Source organism: Cavia porcellus, unplaced genomic scaffold (genome assembly GCF_034190915.1).
Source record: "Cavia porcellus strain 051 isolate PalLab524CR breed Dunkin Hartley unplaced genomic scaffold, mCavPor4.1 scaffold_25, whole genome shotgun sequence".
Taxonomy (NCBI): domain Eukaryota; kingdom Metazoa; phylum Chordata; class Mammalia; order Rodentia; family Caviidae; genus Cavia; species Cavia porcellus.
Genome location: NW_026947508.1, coordinates 52,054,587 through 52,071,427, shown reverse-complemented (window position 1 = coordinate 52,071,427; position 16,841 = coordinate 52,054,587). Strand labels below are relative to the sequence as shown.

The following is a 16,841-nucleotide window of genomic DNA, read 5'->3' as shown; positions in this document are numbered from 1 at the left end:
GTTTCACTACACGCTTCTACCACAATGTGCTTCTCCACCATAGGCCCAGATACAACAGAGCCACCTGACTATGGATTGACACCTCTAAAACCAAGAGCCCCCCCCCCCGCAAAAAAAAACTCAAAGCAAAGCAAAACAAAAATCTTTCTTTCATTAAGTTGATTGATGCTAGATATTTGTCACAGTGATGGAAAGCTAATTAACACACTGGTGCTTCTATATTCACATTCTCCTTAGTTCAAATTTGGAAAAGAAAAAGCCTTCAAATTTTTGCCTTGGTATTTCCAGTAGCGTTACTAAGACTCTGCCCTACTGGTCAGAGTCAAGTTATATCAACCTGTCTACCTAAGAAGAAACACGTTGACTGACTTGGCTTGGGACATGTGCTCCAACTCAGATTGAGTTGAAGATTGAGTCAGCCTCTGAGAAATCAAAGATTTCCTAAAATGGGAATGGAGAGTTTAAAGAATGAGGACATGGATAGGGCTGAAAGGATACAATGTTAGGTAAAGAGAAAACTAATGAGAATTCTTTATAGAATATAGGTGCTTTTATTTCCATTTTATAGTTTGTGAAATGGAGGTTCATAGTGTTGTTGGTTGCACAGTGATGAAGTAATTCTCTTTCTCTGTGAAGTTCATGGATGTCAAAAGTATAAAAAAACTAAACACATAATCATGGTAATCCAGAAGAAAGTATGTTACTGCCCCCCTGGGACCTAAGCTATGACCTTGGTCAAGTTGTTTAACTTCTCTTCCTCTATTTATCCTTATAGAAAAGAGAGCTAATAATAGGATCTACTTCAAGGCAGTTTTTAAGAGAATTAAGTAAAACATTTACAAATATGGATGACCAAATACCCTTCCATTCATCATATGCTCCAGAGAGGAAGATGAGGACATTGCACCTAAGAGACTAAATCCCTAAAGCCTGGTATGGCTGTAAATCGCAAGAAAATTCAACCTGAAATATGACCAAGCCTTAGCATTCTCTTTCCGCTGTGCTGTGTGCATAATGAAATCCCCCAGCTCACTGTATCAACAATTTGCAGTTAACAGAATCTACATGGGGGAAACTATACATGCAAATTATTATTAGCATGAAAATGGATAGTTATTATTATTTTACATTTGCATCTTCACTGATGATCTTTGTGTTAGACATTCCTTAGCATTGAAAAACTGAACTAAAGGGCTTGTGGTTCATACAGACAGTCATTATTTCTAAATATGAAATTCATTTGCTGTCACTCACAGTGCTTATGCAATGCAAAGAGGAGTGCGACTATCCAGCAATCTGTAAGGGCTAGGATGGAAGCTGGAAATCATCATGACCAACCTTTCAAATTATAGATGAAGAAAATGAGGTCCAGCATGGAGAAGGAAGGTCATACCATTAATTAGTGGCAGAGCTGGCACTAGAACTTTTTTTCTTTCCTTCTGTGCTAGAGTCTCTCCATTCAGCCATGAATGCTGATAATCTGACTCATATAACTACCTGATTGTTTAAAAAATATTGAAGACACAGGATAGAAAGACAATTAATATGATAAAGTTTCCAAAATGAAAATATATTAAGAACTCTTCACAAATTCCTGATGCGGTATTAATTTAATCTTGATTATTTCTGCATGCAATTGGGGGGAGGGGCAAGCATCTGTCTATATTGAATGGTCTCATTTGAGTCCTGTCAATGTAAAGGTATGAACTAAAAACATTTCACATTAAAACAGAGCAAATTGCTTACGGTAACCATTGCATAATGAAGGAACACAATGAAGAATTACAGTTCAAATTACTTATCAGGTCTCTTCCATTTTCTAAGTTTTTAAAGTAGAAAATTGCACAGTATAATTACAGTAAGTTAATTTGCATTCATATTACAATTCAATGAGCAATTATATTCTTTTATTATTTAAAAAATATTTTATAAAGTGTGATTTGCACCAGTATGCTTCGAAGAAAGAGTGGTGACTTTTTCCTTAGGATGTGATTATGGGAATTCAACCATACAGCTCATGACTTCAGGTACAAGGTTATGGCCCTTTCATTGGTTTTGGGGGACAGAAGAGAAGAACCCATTCAAAATGCAATGATGGCATCAAAGCTTATGGGCAGAAACTCTTTAAAGAATCCTAGCATATCAAGGTTTGGAATAAGAATTCAAAGGCCTTACTGCTGAGGATCCATTCCTCATTCACTTTCACTATCTGAAACTTGAATTTCTCTATAAAATCCCTTGCAAGCCATAATCAGTCCATGGTCTATTTGAGAATATTCTTTGCCTTTGTTGGCATGAGCTTCATCCCTGGACTGTGGTTTCACTTTATGGAGGCTGTTTCTGTTTTGGTCCAACCATTTCTCTGTTAATGAGCTTAAAGGACACTTTGTCCTCATCTGTCACTGGAAGTCATTGCATGGTGCAACATTCTTTTTATACTAGTATATGGCATTTTCTTCGGTACTGGTACCACGAACATAGATATCTGGGTTGGAACCTAATGGAGAAGCACATACAGCAGTTGCAGGGTCTGGTTGGGCACTTGGTTTCTCTGCCTGTTCTTTTGCATAATGTTACATTTGAGGTAAAATAAGCATGCATTGAAAGGCACCAATCTTAAGAGTAGTTTGATTGGCTTGGACAAATCTATTTGCCTGTATAACCAGCATTACAATAGATATAATATATTCCATTAAGCGAGCAACCTCCTTGTATGCCTTTCCAGGCAATCCTCTCCACTGAGGCAACTTGTATTCTAATTTTTCTCATTGTGGATTTATTTTACCTATTCTGGATTGCTATATAGATGGAATCATAATAATGTTCTTTCTTGGAACTTGCTTCTCTTCTTTCACTCAACATGTTTTTAAAATTCATCTATATTGCTATATTTTCAGTTGTATATTTTATTTCTTGCTTAGTAACAATTTAACCTATCAATCTTTTACAATTTATTTCCACTTTGACCTATTATGAATAAAGCTTCAATAAAGTTTCAATTAAGTATCTGTATGCGAGCATGTTTTATTTGTCTTAGGTAACGATCTTGGAGAAATAAATCCCTAAATATCTGTACTCATAAACTTTCTCTGTGTGTATGTATGTTTGTGTGTAATTTGACAACAAAGTGCCAGGCAGTTTTTCAAAAGTTAAAGCTATTTTATACTTTCACCATACCAGTTATTTAATATTGTCAGACTTTTAAATAGTAGCCATTTTAGTCAGTATGAAGTGGTGTCTCTTTATCATTGTATTTGTGTATTTCTCATGATTATTGACATTCAGGACATTTTCATTATTATTATTATTATTATTATTACTATTATTTTGGTATCAGGGATCAAACTCATGACCTTGTGCCTGCCACGCAGGTGTTTATGCCACTGAGCTAAATCTCTGGTCCTCAGGACATTTTCATACACTTATTCATACATTTTATTTTGTAAAGCATCTATTCATGTTTTCTACTATTCATGTCTTCTACTTTATATCATGTCATGTCTTCTAGGTTGTTTATGGATGCTTTTTATTAATTAGTAACATTTGATGTTTCTAGATTTAATTCCTATATATATAGGAATTATTATATTATATATATACTTATATTATTATATATTATATTATATATAATTATTATATTATATATAATGAATATTTTATTCACGTCTGTGGTTGTTATGGTTTGTGTCTGAAGTTTCCCCAAAGCCTTTTGTGGTTATGGGAGGGGATGAATTTCGGAGATGGCTTAAATCCAGAATTTGTGATTGGTTCTTTGGCCAGTGCTGGGGTTAGGTGTTGTGAGTGATACAACTGCCCTATGGTGGTAGCCTGCATATACCCCCTTTTTGCTGCTTTTGCTTTGGGTAGTCTTCTGCCATTATGAACTATTGTCCTCTTATTTCTCCCTGCCTTGGAGACAGCTTATTAAGGGCTAAAACCATCACAAACTGTGAACTGAATAGGCCTTTCCATCTTTAACTTTTGGTGTCAGGTATTTCGTCCCAGCAATGAGAAAATTAGCCAAGACAAGTGGTCTACCATTTGATTTTTGTGACTTTGTCTTTTGTTCAGCGGAAGTGTTAAATTTTTATTAATCTAATTCTTTTGTAGTCACTGATTTTTGAATCTATTCTAAGAAAACTGTGTCTACTTCCAAATCACAAAGATACTAAGTTCTTGTGTAGAAATTTTGCCATTTTAGCTATTACCTTTTGTCTTAGATATGGTGTGATAAAGGGAGTATTTTTTAATGTTTGTCCAGTTATTTCCATACTATGTTTAGTATACATGCTGCCAAAGTGAGCGCTCCATCCTGTGTTAAAAGGGTTTCTTTTCCTTGTTGAGCTGCAATTACACATTGATGGAGAGTCAAGTGATGAATGTTTGTGTATATTTGAGTTCTTGATTCTATTCCATTAATTAATGTATCTACCTGTATTTCTGCTTCCATATTATCTTGATTACTACAGTTGAGAGTAAGTCTGAAAATCAGGGCAGGATCAGAGCTGGGGATTTAGCTCAGCGGCATAAGTGCCTGCCTTGGAAGCAGGCAGTCGTGAGTTTGATCCCCAGTACTAATAAAAAGGAAAAAGACAAAAAAAAAATCAGGGTAGGATAAGATAATTTTGCTCTTCTTTCTCAGGATCGTTTGGCAATTTTAAGTCCCCTTGCACTCCCACATGCACTGGAGAATTAGTTTGTCAATTTTGTAAAATCTATGCTGGAATTTTTATTGTAATTGTGCTAAATGTATCTTTCAATTTGGGAATAACTGACATTTTATCAATACTGAATATTCTGAACCATGAACATAGTATACCTCTCCACTTCGATGGGGTTGTACTTCAATTGTTTCCATTAAAATTTTGTAAGTTTTATTGAAGAAATATTATAGAATTTATGTTTAATCTATTGCTAAGTATTTTGTATTGGACTATTGTACATAGTAAATTTCCAAATGTCTGACTAGCAGTGAAACTTCAGGTAAACTACTGAACCTCACTGAGTTTTTATATCATCTGTAAAGTGTGACTACAGGTTCTTCTTGGAACAAGCCCTTGTATAAATATGTAGAAATAGCTTTCCACAATGCTATCACTAACTTAGATAATGCTTAGATAATGTATCTAGATAATGTATAGGAACTATTTAGGTAACATATATAGAAATATTTTAGTTGAAATTGAAAAAAAACAGTTAAATTACTTTGAGTAACAGAGAAATACATTTGCTCATGTAACAGAAAAACCTAGAAGAAGATGGTAGTTGTCTTTAAGCAAAGTTAAATCAAATTTCTTCAGTGTCTGTGTACATCTTTACTTCATCACTTCTTCCTCAAATACTCTGTTGGCTTCACTCTCTGATGTCTTCTTCCATGGAGTGTGCTCCTGTATCAGTACGCTTGTCCCTTCCTGCTTTTCACTACCGTAATAAGGTGAAAGCATTTTTTTTACAGTTGTTCTATCAAAGATTTCAGTGCATCCATCTAATCATCTCCAGTTGTGGTCCAGGTACCTGCCTATCCTTGGAGCTGAGGGCAGAATCAGCTGTACCAGAAGTAATTGAGAAGAACATTAATGGGTATGGGGATGTTTCAACAAAATATAAGTGTTAATTCAGAAAAAGTAGCTATATCAGAGGCTTTGCTGGTTCTTCACTGCTTCTGATTGTCTACAGGCATCAGAAGTGCAACGTTTCCTGGTATCTTTTAGTTTGCTCCTATTTTCAAGCACTAACATCAACTTAAGCTTCAGATTTATAAGTTTAAAAAATCAGGGTTTATATTGTAACATAAAAGCCCTTTGACCATCACTTAATCATTCCACTTTGTTTCTATTGTACATTTAGTTAAAAAGAACAGATTGGTGGCATAAATAAAATCTCAAGCATTGCTACTCTCTACCTCCTTCTTAGAAAAATGAAAGGAATGCTATTTATAGCTATTGCAAACTAGAGTCAAGTTTAGTAATAATGCTCTACAACCTTTCCATGGACTCCAATGAGGCCAGTATCATGCAATAAGGGATATTCTGTTTTCATGAAACCCACAGATACAGTTTTTCATTACCTTTTTAATACCACAGAAGAAGTAGTAACTGGATAGTTTACTAGTGTCTGTGGCATACAAGAAGAGTATTTGGAATGTGGTTGACATAAGGCTTGGAAAATATTTCTTTCTTGCCCTTTTTTTTTTTTTTTTTTAGTTGGTACCGGGGATTGAACTCACGACTGCCTGCTTACAAGGCAGGTGCTTATGCCGCTGAGCTAAATCCCCAGCCCCATTCTTGCTTTTTTTTTTTTAAGTGGGTCCTGTTACTGTCACCCGAAATCCAAAAGTTTTGAACATGGCAAACCAGATTACTTATAATTTGTATACGGTTGCTTCTCTAGAGTTGACTATCTCCAACTTCACAGAGAAATCTCTTCTTAACATTTCCCCCATTCTGTACCCCTCCACCAACCTCTTGTCCTGAAATAGCTTGCCTTGATTCAACTATTTGGCCAGTTATCTTTCAGAAGGATACCCTGTTCTTCAGGAAATACTTGGAACTTTTTACCCTGGGTTGAATGCCTTATATGATGTTCAATCAGTGTCTTGCAATTAACATTATCATAGCACTCCCCTTAAAGCAATATATTATGGTTAAGGACAAATTTTTATCATTTTGTTTTCTTCTTTGCCAGTCCTGGCTTTGTGCTTAGTGCTAATAAAATAGAATTTTCTTCTCAAATAAAAGGGACCATGAGAAGTTTACACATTTGGCTATTAACATTTGAAGTTTTCTGCATTCTCTATGTTGGTATACTTTGAGCACATGATAGCACTCATAAGTTTGGAAAGAAGGTTTCTGCTAAACATTATAAAATTATATTAATTTGAGAGTTTTATGTGGTAGAAACATGACCATATTCCTGACTTAGGAAGGCACTACAGGCTGTTTAATAAATATTTACTATAATTTATTTTTGAAGACTCTAAAGCTAAGAAAACAATTCCATTTAAAAGTAATACAAAAGGAGTGAAATCCTTAGTAATAAGTTTAACCAGGGAAGTGAATCACTCTGCACATAAAATTGCAAGACACCAAGGAAAGAAATTAAAGAGGACACAAAGAAATGGAAATACCCTCTGAGTTTCTGGGTTGGAAGAATTAGTAGTTCTAAAGTGTCCATAATACCCAAAGCAACCTACAAATTCAAAGTAATCCCTTACATTTCTCATCACATCTTTTCACAGAAATAAAAATCTTAAAAGTCATATGGAACCACAAAGACTCTGCATAGCTAAAGCAATCTGAAGAAAAACAAACCTGGAGGAATCACACTACTTGATTTGAAAGAATATTATAAAGCTATAGCAATTAAAATAGAAGGTACCATAATCAAACCTGATAAGTAGAACAATGGAACAGAATAGACAGCATAGAAATGAACCCACTACATATTCAACTAATGTTTAACAAAACATCAAGAATATCTCACCAGAGAAGGATGACATCTGCAATAAATGATGCTGGGAAAACTTAGTGTCCTCTTACAGAAGAATGAAACTGAACACTAAGAATGAAATCTTACACTATACACATAAATCAACTCAAAACAGGAGAAAATGTAAATGTAAGATCTGAAACCTGAAAGAATCTAGGGGCAATGTATTGGTCTTGCAATGATTTTTTTGGGGATGTGACACTAAAAGCACAGGAAAGCCAAGGTAGCTAACGGGACTACCTCAGACTAAAGCCCCCCATAGCAAAGGAAACAACTGACAGGATGGAAGAGTGACTGTGACAGGCAAAAAATAATTACAAACTACAGATGTGGTAAAGGATTAACAACGAAATTATGTAAAGAGCTGACACAAGTCAATAGCAAAGCATGGTCCAAAATAGATACCATCCAAGGAGAAAACATGGCCAGCCAGCCCCTGGAAAGGTGCTCAGAAGTTACAGAAGAGCTGCAAAGAGATGACATATCACCCCTGCTAGGATAGCTGTTATCAAAAAGTCAGAGGACAAGAATTACCAAGGATGTAGGGAAACTTAAAGCCCTGTACACTGCTGATGAGACTGTAAATTAATATACTAATTTTGGAAGACAATATAGAGTTCTTCAGAAGATTACTACAAATTCCAGTAATCTCACTTCTGAGAACATATACATATGAAAGGGAGTCAAAACCTGTGGGAGATATCTACATCTTGTTCACAGTAGACCTACTTATGATAGAATCATTGTAGTGTCTGGCAGCAGATGTGTATATAAAGAAAATGTGGTGAGCCAGCCAGGACCCTGAGCACCCACAGGGTACCATCAAGGACTAGATAAGACAAAGGAGCAAAATACAATCTCAGACCTCCAGTCCACACAGAACAAATCCAGGAGACATAGACATAGAATAAATTAGAAGTCACACACCTGAAATTTCTGAAATGATAGCAACTGAAGTCAAGAAACAACTTCATGAGACTGTAAAAGAAATCAGATCAGAAATAACATCTCAGGTAAAAGAAGAAATGACAACCATAATGAAAGCATTGCTGAGTATGTCTAAAGAAAACATAGATTTAAAAAGAGGAGCATAGGAAAATGATGTAAACTTAGAATGAACAATGTAGGAGAGAATTAGAATGCATAAAACAAGTTCAAAGAGCTATCTAGTGTCTTAATTACTTTTCTCTCTTGTTGCTGGGACAAAATATCCAATACCTAAAATGAAGGAAGGAAAGATTTATTTCTTACAGTTCTTAGAGGTTTCAGTCCATACTCAGCTGGCTCCAAGGCAGGCTGGTATGGCTGAGGAGTAGCTGTTCATAGCGGCTGCAAGCAACAATAGAGAAAAGGGCAAAAAGGGCAAAAGCACACTTCCTTCCCCCTCCTCTATTGTATGCCAGTTACCTGCCTCTAGGCAGGTACAGCACTCACACTGCCAATCCCAGAGCTAGACAATGAACCAATCACAAATGCTAGACTCAGCTGTCTCCATGACTGCATGAGGCTTTGGGGAGACATTTAAACAAACCACAACAGACCTTGAAGACAGAATTATAGTTAGCAGTCACGAAAGGAAAGATCTCTTGAAAATAACAAGGAACCAGGAAATAACAATTCACCAGATGCAAGCTGATGCAAATAAAAATAATCTAATATTGATAGATGTCAGTGGAAATATCAAGATTCAATACAAATGACATAAAAATAATGTTTACAGAAAAAATAGCAGAAAACTTCCCAAGCTTAGGAGAAGGAAGTGACATACAGATAAGTGAGGCATATAGGACTCCAACTAGCCATAACCAAAATAAATATATATCCAGACATATAATAATCAGCATCCCAGAAATTCATCACAAGAACAGAATATCAAAAGTCATTAAAGAAAAGAAACAGATCATCTATTATGGAAAATCCATCAGAATGTGGCAGACTTGTCAACAAAAACCATCAAGTCAAGAAGTGCTTGGAGTGAAGTATTTCAAGTACTGAAAGAAAATAACTTCTAACTCAACTTATGCACTCTGCAAAACTACCTTTCAAAATTAATGGAGAAATAGGATACTTTTATGACAAATAACTGAAGGAATTCATGACCACCAAAGCAACCCTACAAAGAGTACTGAAGGACATTCTAGAGACAGCTAATGGATACATCAACAGCAACAGAATGAGATCACTGAATGGGGTAAGCAATTGAATGGAGGGGAAAAATTAAGAGCAAACAGCAGGAAAGTAGCATGTCAAAGACAAACCAGGGCATGTTAGGCATAATCATTAATGTAGATGGCTTCCATTCACCAATAAAAAGAAATATTGTCAGAGTAGATCAAGAAACAAGATCCATCAATATGCTATATACAAGAAACACATTAAATTTGATAAGCAATTCATAGAATAAAAGTCAAAGGAGAGAAAACAATGCTCCATGTGACAGGGACCCAGAAAATAGCATGGGTAGCTTGCTCATCAACCACAGAATAGATGAAAAGTTACAGTATTTTTATACAGTGGAAAGCTACTCAGCTATAAAGAAGGGTGATCTTGAGGCCCTTATCAGTCGATGGATGCAACCTGAGATCATGCTCATGGGTGAAATGGTTTGGACTCACATGTGTAAACATTATGTTGTCTCCCTAGTGTGAAAGACTGAAAGAGCCAGGGGGATGCAAAATGTAAATGGATATTGTAAAAGAGAAAAGGGAGGAAATGGCTAAAAAAGGAAGGGACAACTGGAACAGGGAAAGGAGAAAAGAAAGAAGGGAAAAGATTATATACATTCAAATAAAATCTAGATTACATATTATATAGATAATTATACTACTAATCTTTGTTAGCCTAACAAAAATAAGTTTCTGCTTCCAATATATGATCATTTCTCATATATATGTCTAGTAATCTGAATAACTACTTTGAAAACAACAATATGCAACATATTAATCATTGTTAATCCCCTATTCTGTTTTGAAATTCTGTGTCACTTTTTTTCTTCTTTAAATAAAAGAAATGAAAATGTACATATGTCTACAACAGAATATTACTTGACCTTAAAAAAGAAGGAAATCTTGCCACTTGTGGCAAAAAGATAGTGATAGAAAATATAATGTATAAAATCACAAAAATAAATACTGTATAATATGTGTGGAATCTAAAGAAAGTAAAGCCAATTAAACAGAGTACAGTGTGAAAGAAATGGAGGATTTAGGTCAAAGGGTGCAAATTTACTATTATGATACAAACACTGGAGCTCTTATGAGTGGTTGGTATGTTTAAGTGCATGTATTATACACCTAGCTAAAGACTACATATTAAATGCTGTCATCACAAAAAGATAATAACTATGTGAGGCAATGACTCCATTAATTAGCTTGATTGTGGCAATCATTTCACAATGTGTATATATATATATATGTATGAAAACATCATGTGGTACATTGAAATAGGTATAATACTTTTGGGGGGCTGGGGATTTAGCTCAGCGGCATAAGCGCCTGCCTTGCAAGCAGGCAGTCGTGAGTTCGATCCCCGGGACCGGTAAAAAGGAAAAAGACAAAAAAAAAAAAAAAAAAAAAAAAGCAATAGGTATCATACTTTTCAACTCTGTCACAATAAAACTGTAGGAAAATAAAATCACAAAACCTGTAGCACAGAGTCATCATGTTAAAATCAATGAGGTGAGTATTGAAACAATTGTAGTAATAAACAGAATTTTAACTAGTATATAATACACAGAATGATCCACTTTGCACTCCCATCTTTGGAGGAATATTATTGCCAGAAGATTTTATGATACCTGACAATTGGTTTTGCTTTCATTTGGGAATCAGTTTCAAACAGCACTTGGATAATCGGCTTTGTCTTTGAGTACTTGAGCACCAAGTGCAGAGGGATGACTTATGCAAGGCTCTGTAATATGCCTGCTACTGACACCCACATCTCTCACTCGGGAGACTCAGAACTCCTCCAATGCGGGTCCTGTTTCTAATTCATCATCATTATTCCCAATGCCTACCACAGAGCCTGGTACAGAGAATGGATTCCATTGATGCTTGCTGAATTAAAATGAACTATTTTGGAATTATTCTGGGAAGAGAACCAGTATTTATTGGATGCCTTACTTAGTGCCAGCCATGTGCAAAATGCTACTTCATTTAAGGCTCACAACATCCCCATGAAATTAGGGTACCCATTCCCACTGTCAAGCTGAGATGCAAATATAAATTTAGTGAGGAAGGTAACCTGTCAAAGATGAAGGGGGCCATCAGACTCCAAAGTCCATGCTTGATACTGTCCATAAGAGTACCCCTTCCTGTTGTGGGGATGAGATGTCATATGAGAACCACCTCAGACCATGCCTAGAATATCATATAACTAACACATAACACCCATCTTTGCTATTCTTATTACTTTGATATTTCTCAGAGAAGACAATAGAAGAATGTGTATTGACTTTTTTCTTATGTCACACTTAATATTGGTATTTCAGAAACAACAAACCCAAACTTCCTTGTGATGAGTAATTTCTTGACATATTCTGTAGGATAGTGAATTATCAACCCCTTTTGGGTTGGTTTACATTAATCCAGAGGGCTGGGAGGTCTTCAGTGGGTACTTGTATGCAATCGGAATCTGTGGGTCACACTTTTGTCCAGCCTGGAGTTAGGAAGAGCTGAGGCGTGATGCCCCTGTTGGATTTCATGGGAATCTGCCCAGTTTCCATGGTGGACTTTGTCCAACACTGAATAGTTTGCCATCCTAATCCTTTGCCAGCTCAGTGTCCTAAATTTCCTTCACCACGTGTAATCACAGTCTTACCTGGAAACTGAAGGAGGTAGTGGGAAGGTAAAGGCCACAGCTCTCCTACTCAGGGTTTGGAAATGTGAGGTGTGCAGAGGCCTAGGATACCCAAGGCTGCGCTCAGCACAGGGAACTTTCTTGTTTCTGGCAGGGTCTTGGCCTCCACCCCATTACTCTGGCTTACACTGACCCAGCCCCCTGACATGTGTAACAGTGTCCTGCCCCATCCTCTTCCCTTCAGGCATACCTCCTGAGATTTCTCCATGCCCAGGAATTGGATCGAGACTCTAGGAATGTGTTTTCAAAAATGACAAATCTGGAAAGTTTTGTTCATCTCCACTGAGCTGTTGACTAGCTTGAGCCTTCTGCAGAGTAAAGAAGAGTGCTTGATGGCAAGCTCCTTGTGTAAGTTCTGGAACGTTGGACAGATCTGGCCAGTTCGCAGGCCCACTCAGGGAGACCCACGGGTCACTCTAGAGGTAGTGAGAAACCGGGGGTCAGGGATGAAACCTCCCTCCTTCCTGTCTTGGGGAATTTCTTCTGAACAGTTGTTCAGAACTATTCCACCAAAACTGCATCCTGCCAGTGACCTCACAAATTTTTCTTGTCTTTATGTAAATTGCTGTCTTTTCAGGAGGTGCCTGACAGCCAAGTTTGCCAGGACCTCCATTTTTGTACAGAAGCTGTTATTACAGAATAAGTTTAATGGGTCGTGAATTCTGCGTAGAAAGGAACAGCCTCTGGATGAGTTTGTGTGTACCAGCAACCAACCTATTGGTTTCACAAGGAGTGCATTAGGCCAAATATTTTTAGCCCATTGACTGTGGAGGTAATAACCCTAAATGCTTCATTACATTTTTATGGGCGAACAACAGAAGCTATGAAGGAAAAAAGAAAAAAACCCTCCAAAACCAAAAAGCAAGTCTATGGTATTAGCTTCATTATGACACAGCTGGAGGACAGACATTCATTTTCTGAGAATAAAAGAAACTTCAAAGAACTGTTGCCAGCCTCTTCCTTTGGCTCCTTGGGACAACTCTGGATTAGAAAGCAGCCCCTTGCACTTGGCCTCTGGAGACAGGGGTGCCACAGCAGGCTTTGGCAAGGTGCCCCTGCTCTCAGTGGACATGTCTGCTTCATTTGGTGTTTCTGGGATCTAAGTTCCGGTCCAAAGTAGGGAGCCACAGACTGGGCAGATCTGAGCTGGAACCCCTCTAGTTTCGGATCAGAGGATTGTTACTCCAAGCCATCTAAGGACTGGGAGAGGGTCAAGGAGGGGGCTGGGGACTGTAGATCCTCTGGAAGTCTTTCATTCCTGAGGATAAGCACGAGAAGACACAAGACTTTTCATTTCTGTGGCTGGCTTTGCCCACAAGCCTGTTTGGCCAGAAAGATCCGCGGGTCTCCGCAACTGGGCGCGAGCGCCCCCTCCTGCACAATGCGCGCGGGGGCAATAAGTGCTGGCACAGTCTCAGTTCGAAGGTGGCCCGCCAGCCTCCCTCTGTTCAAGCTCTGCTGAGTAAGGCTAGACCCCAGGGAAAATGTGGGAGGCCGGGCTGGGCTGCGCTTGAAGCCGGCGACGGTGGCGCACACACGGGGTACTTGGCGAAGCCCTGCTCTCCCTCCCTCCTCCTTGCGCGCCCCACTGCGCCCAGAATGGGGAGTGAGCAAGGCGACGGCGCCCCGCTCGCTCGCGGCGCCCCCGGCCGTCACCCCAGCGCCCGCCGCGGCGGAGCTCGCGACGCCGGACTGAGCGGCTAGGCCGGGAGCTGCAGGTGAGCCGCGGGGCCGAAGGCGGCGGGCGGGGCGGGGAGGCGGGTCTGCGCGGCGTCTCCTCCCCTCGCATGACGTGGCCCGGCTCCGGGGGAGGACAGGCCCAGCTCCACGCTCGCCGGGGCTTCCCGGGGCTGGAGCGCGCCGGAGAGCCGCCGCGTTGGGCATGGGGAGCCGCTTTCCGGGCGGCTGCGGCACGGAGAAGGATGCCCCGGGCGAGCCGAGGTGAGGCACGGCGGGGCGTGCGGGGAGGCTCTTCTGCCCAGGCGGCGGAGGGCTGGCGTGTCTCTCAGGACTTGGGCTCGGGGTGCTGCGGGTGGCGACTGCAGCAGTTTCCGCTCTGTCCACCCACTTGCTAGAAGGAAAGGGGAGATCTCTTTGCTGGAGCCCCACCTCCTCTCCCTACTTCTGACAGCGCGCGACCCTTTCTCCAGACAACTACCCGAGCCTCTTGTCGCCGCGACCCCCTTAGCCTTCTCCCGCGGGCGGCTCCGGCCCCGACACAGTTCACTGCACAGCCCGCCCTGTGCTCCCCAAACCACCGCCGTCTCGCTGGCGGCGCCGGGAGCGGACCCGCTTCCACTCCTTCCCCGGCCGCGCAGTGGTTCTGCCTCTCTCCCCCAGGATCCTGCCTGTCCCGGGGACCCCAAGCCCCTGCGGACAGCAGCCCTCCTCAGACTCCAGCCCTCCTGTACCCCAGCCCTGGCCCGCGGCACCCTGCTACAACCCCCACCGCGGCGCGCCCCAATGCTTTCTCCACGTCCAGGAGCTCAGTTTTTTTTTTTTTTTTTTTTTTTTTTTCCCCTCTCCTGGGGAAACTTTAAATTCTCGTGGTCTGGCTTCTTGAGGGGACCTCAATGGTGGTCTCATGCGCCGAGAGAACCTGAGGCAGGAGCCGAGGAGGCGCGGCCGTGTCGTGGCGTCGGGAAGGGGTGCCGGGTGCGCTTGCGAAGTGCGTTTCCAGACGCGCCCTGGCGCGCTGCGTCCCGCCGAGCAGTGTTGTGACCCTGGTGGGAGGGCTCCTCTTGCCGTCGCACTTTTTCTTGTTCTTTTGGTAGTGCTGGTGGGCCGGGCGGGGCCCATAGGCCCGAGGGACGGTTGTGCCCGGCGAGGCCGATGCCACGGGCTGCCCCGTTGCTTCCCCGCCCCGCAGACCGGGCTCGCCTCGCTCCGTGAGAAGTCTCCCCAACCCCCATGGCATCACACAAGTCCTCATTGTCAGGGGTTTGAGGGGAGCTTCCGCCCGGGCCGGCCGGGGCCGGGGCGGGCCGCGCGGGGGCGGAGTGGAGAGCCCCAGGCCAGCAGCCGAGCCGGGGCGCGCTAGCGGAGGCCGGACTCGCTTGCGCCGGTCTCCGTTGGCCGGAGGCCGAGTTCGGGGCCGGAGGCTGAGGCCGAAGCCGCGGCGTCTCTTCTCCGGCGCGTGGGGCAGAGAAGTGCCTTCCCACGCGGCGCCCTTCGGCTCTAGTCCTGCTTGCCCTCGAGACGCACTTTCGCCGTGTGGCTGGTTTTGAATAAAGACCTTGCGGGGCGGGGGTTCCGCTGACGCTCCACAACACTTAACATGTTTTCTAGTAATCATATCAATTAAAGGTGGCTTATGTTCTGGACCCCCAATTATCTGGTTCACGTTGGTACATTTATGTGCCAATTATAGGTCTTCAGAAATCCCTAAGCGTCCCCACCTCCCGAATTAGCACCCATTGTTTTTATGATCTCTATGATGAGCGGCCAGAAGGAACCCTAAATGGTTCAGGCTGCCAGAGTAAGGGAGAGGTTAGGTGGAGTGCGAGCGCGCCCCCCTGCCGGCTGCTTCACCCTGTCCTGTCTAGGCCTGGTGACAATACTGCAAACTGAAAGGGATCAGAGATTTTCCTGATTTCCATTGAGAAGGGGGACCTAATCAAAGCTGTAGAAAAGTCAACTTCTAAGCAATCAGAAATTGTCTGCCAATGCTCCTGATTGAAAGAAACCCGAGCATTCAAATGGAGTATTGAAGAACTCGCAGAAAGGCTTTTGAAGCGCTATTGTTCTTTTCCACACACAGAGGCCCTCTTGAAGGTTTAGGAAGTTCAAAATGAAGCGATTTGAAAGGGCTGCCCTGTCACTATTTGGCAACCCTGGCAGGATCTGTGGGGATAAGCCGAGAAAGGCCAAGATAGAAAGTGCAAACGTGGTACCTCTTCTGGGGACCGCTGCTGTCTCCTGCGGGGATTCAGTTCCAGACCTCAACTTGGCAGTAAATCCCTTCCAAAACGGATTCAGAGAATGATTTGGTAGTAGGGTTCTTATTTTAATGGTTTGCTTAAGATCTGAATGGGGATATCTGAAACATTTAATCATGTGCATTGTATTGAACAATAAATGTTAATAAAAAGTACTTATTGTTGATGAAGCTATCTCACAAGCTGTTTGCCAGTGTGTCTCATTTGCAAGAGGCACTATTGTGTGAGGGCAGGTGGAGGAGGTTGTATCCTGTATTGTTCTTTTCCTCCTCCAGAGGGGAATATGCTTCTTTGCTCCCCCTTTGCCCTCCAAAGTCATTTTTCTTAAATGGGTCGGTGTTTGAGTTGGTACTTGACAGGACCCATCTAAAGTTTCAGTTTGGTGGATTTCCCAGGCTCGGAGCCTCTCCGCAGGCAGATGAATCTATTTGAGGAGGCATTTCATTTTGATAATTTACTCAAGTCAAACATTTTGTTTTTGCTGGGATTTAATCCTCCTCTCAAACTAATAAAGCAAACAAAGCAAGAAAATCACATTTGGGTCTTATAGATGACACT

General features: G+C 41.2%; 1 protein-coding gene across 11 annotated transcripts in view; it reads left to right on the top strand.

Moving 5' to 3' along the window:
- Positions 1-16,841, top strand: part of Dab1 (DAB adaptor protein 1) — a 1,082,808-nt gene that overhangs the window by 687,294 nt on the left and 378,673 nt on the right. Inside the window, exon 1 of one of the 11 annotated variants that reach the window (XM_063236570.1) lies at positions 14,146-14,286. The exons of 9 other annotated variants lie outside the window; for them this stretch is intronic. The gene's annotated coding sequence lies outside the window, so the exon portion shown is untranslated. Of the gene's footprint in view, positions 1-14,145; positions 14,287-16,841 lie in introns of those variants that run through there. One more of the 11 variants, XM_063236571.1, reaches the window with a different exon arrangement.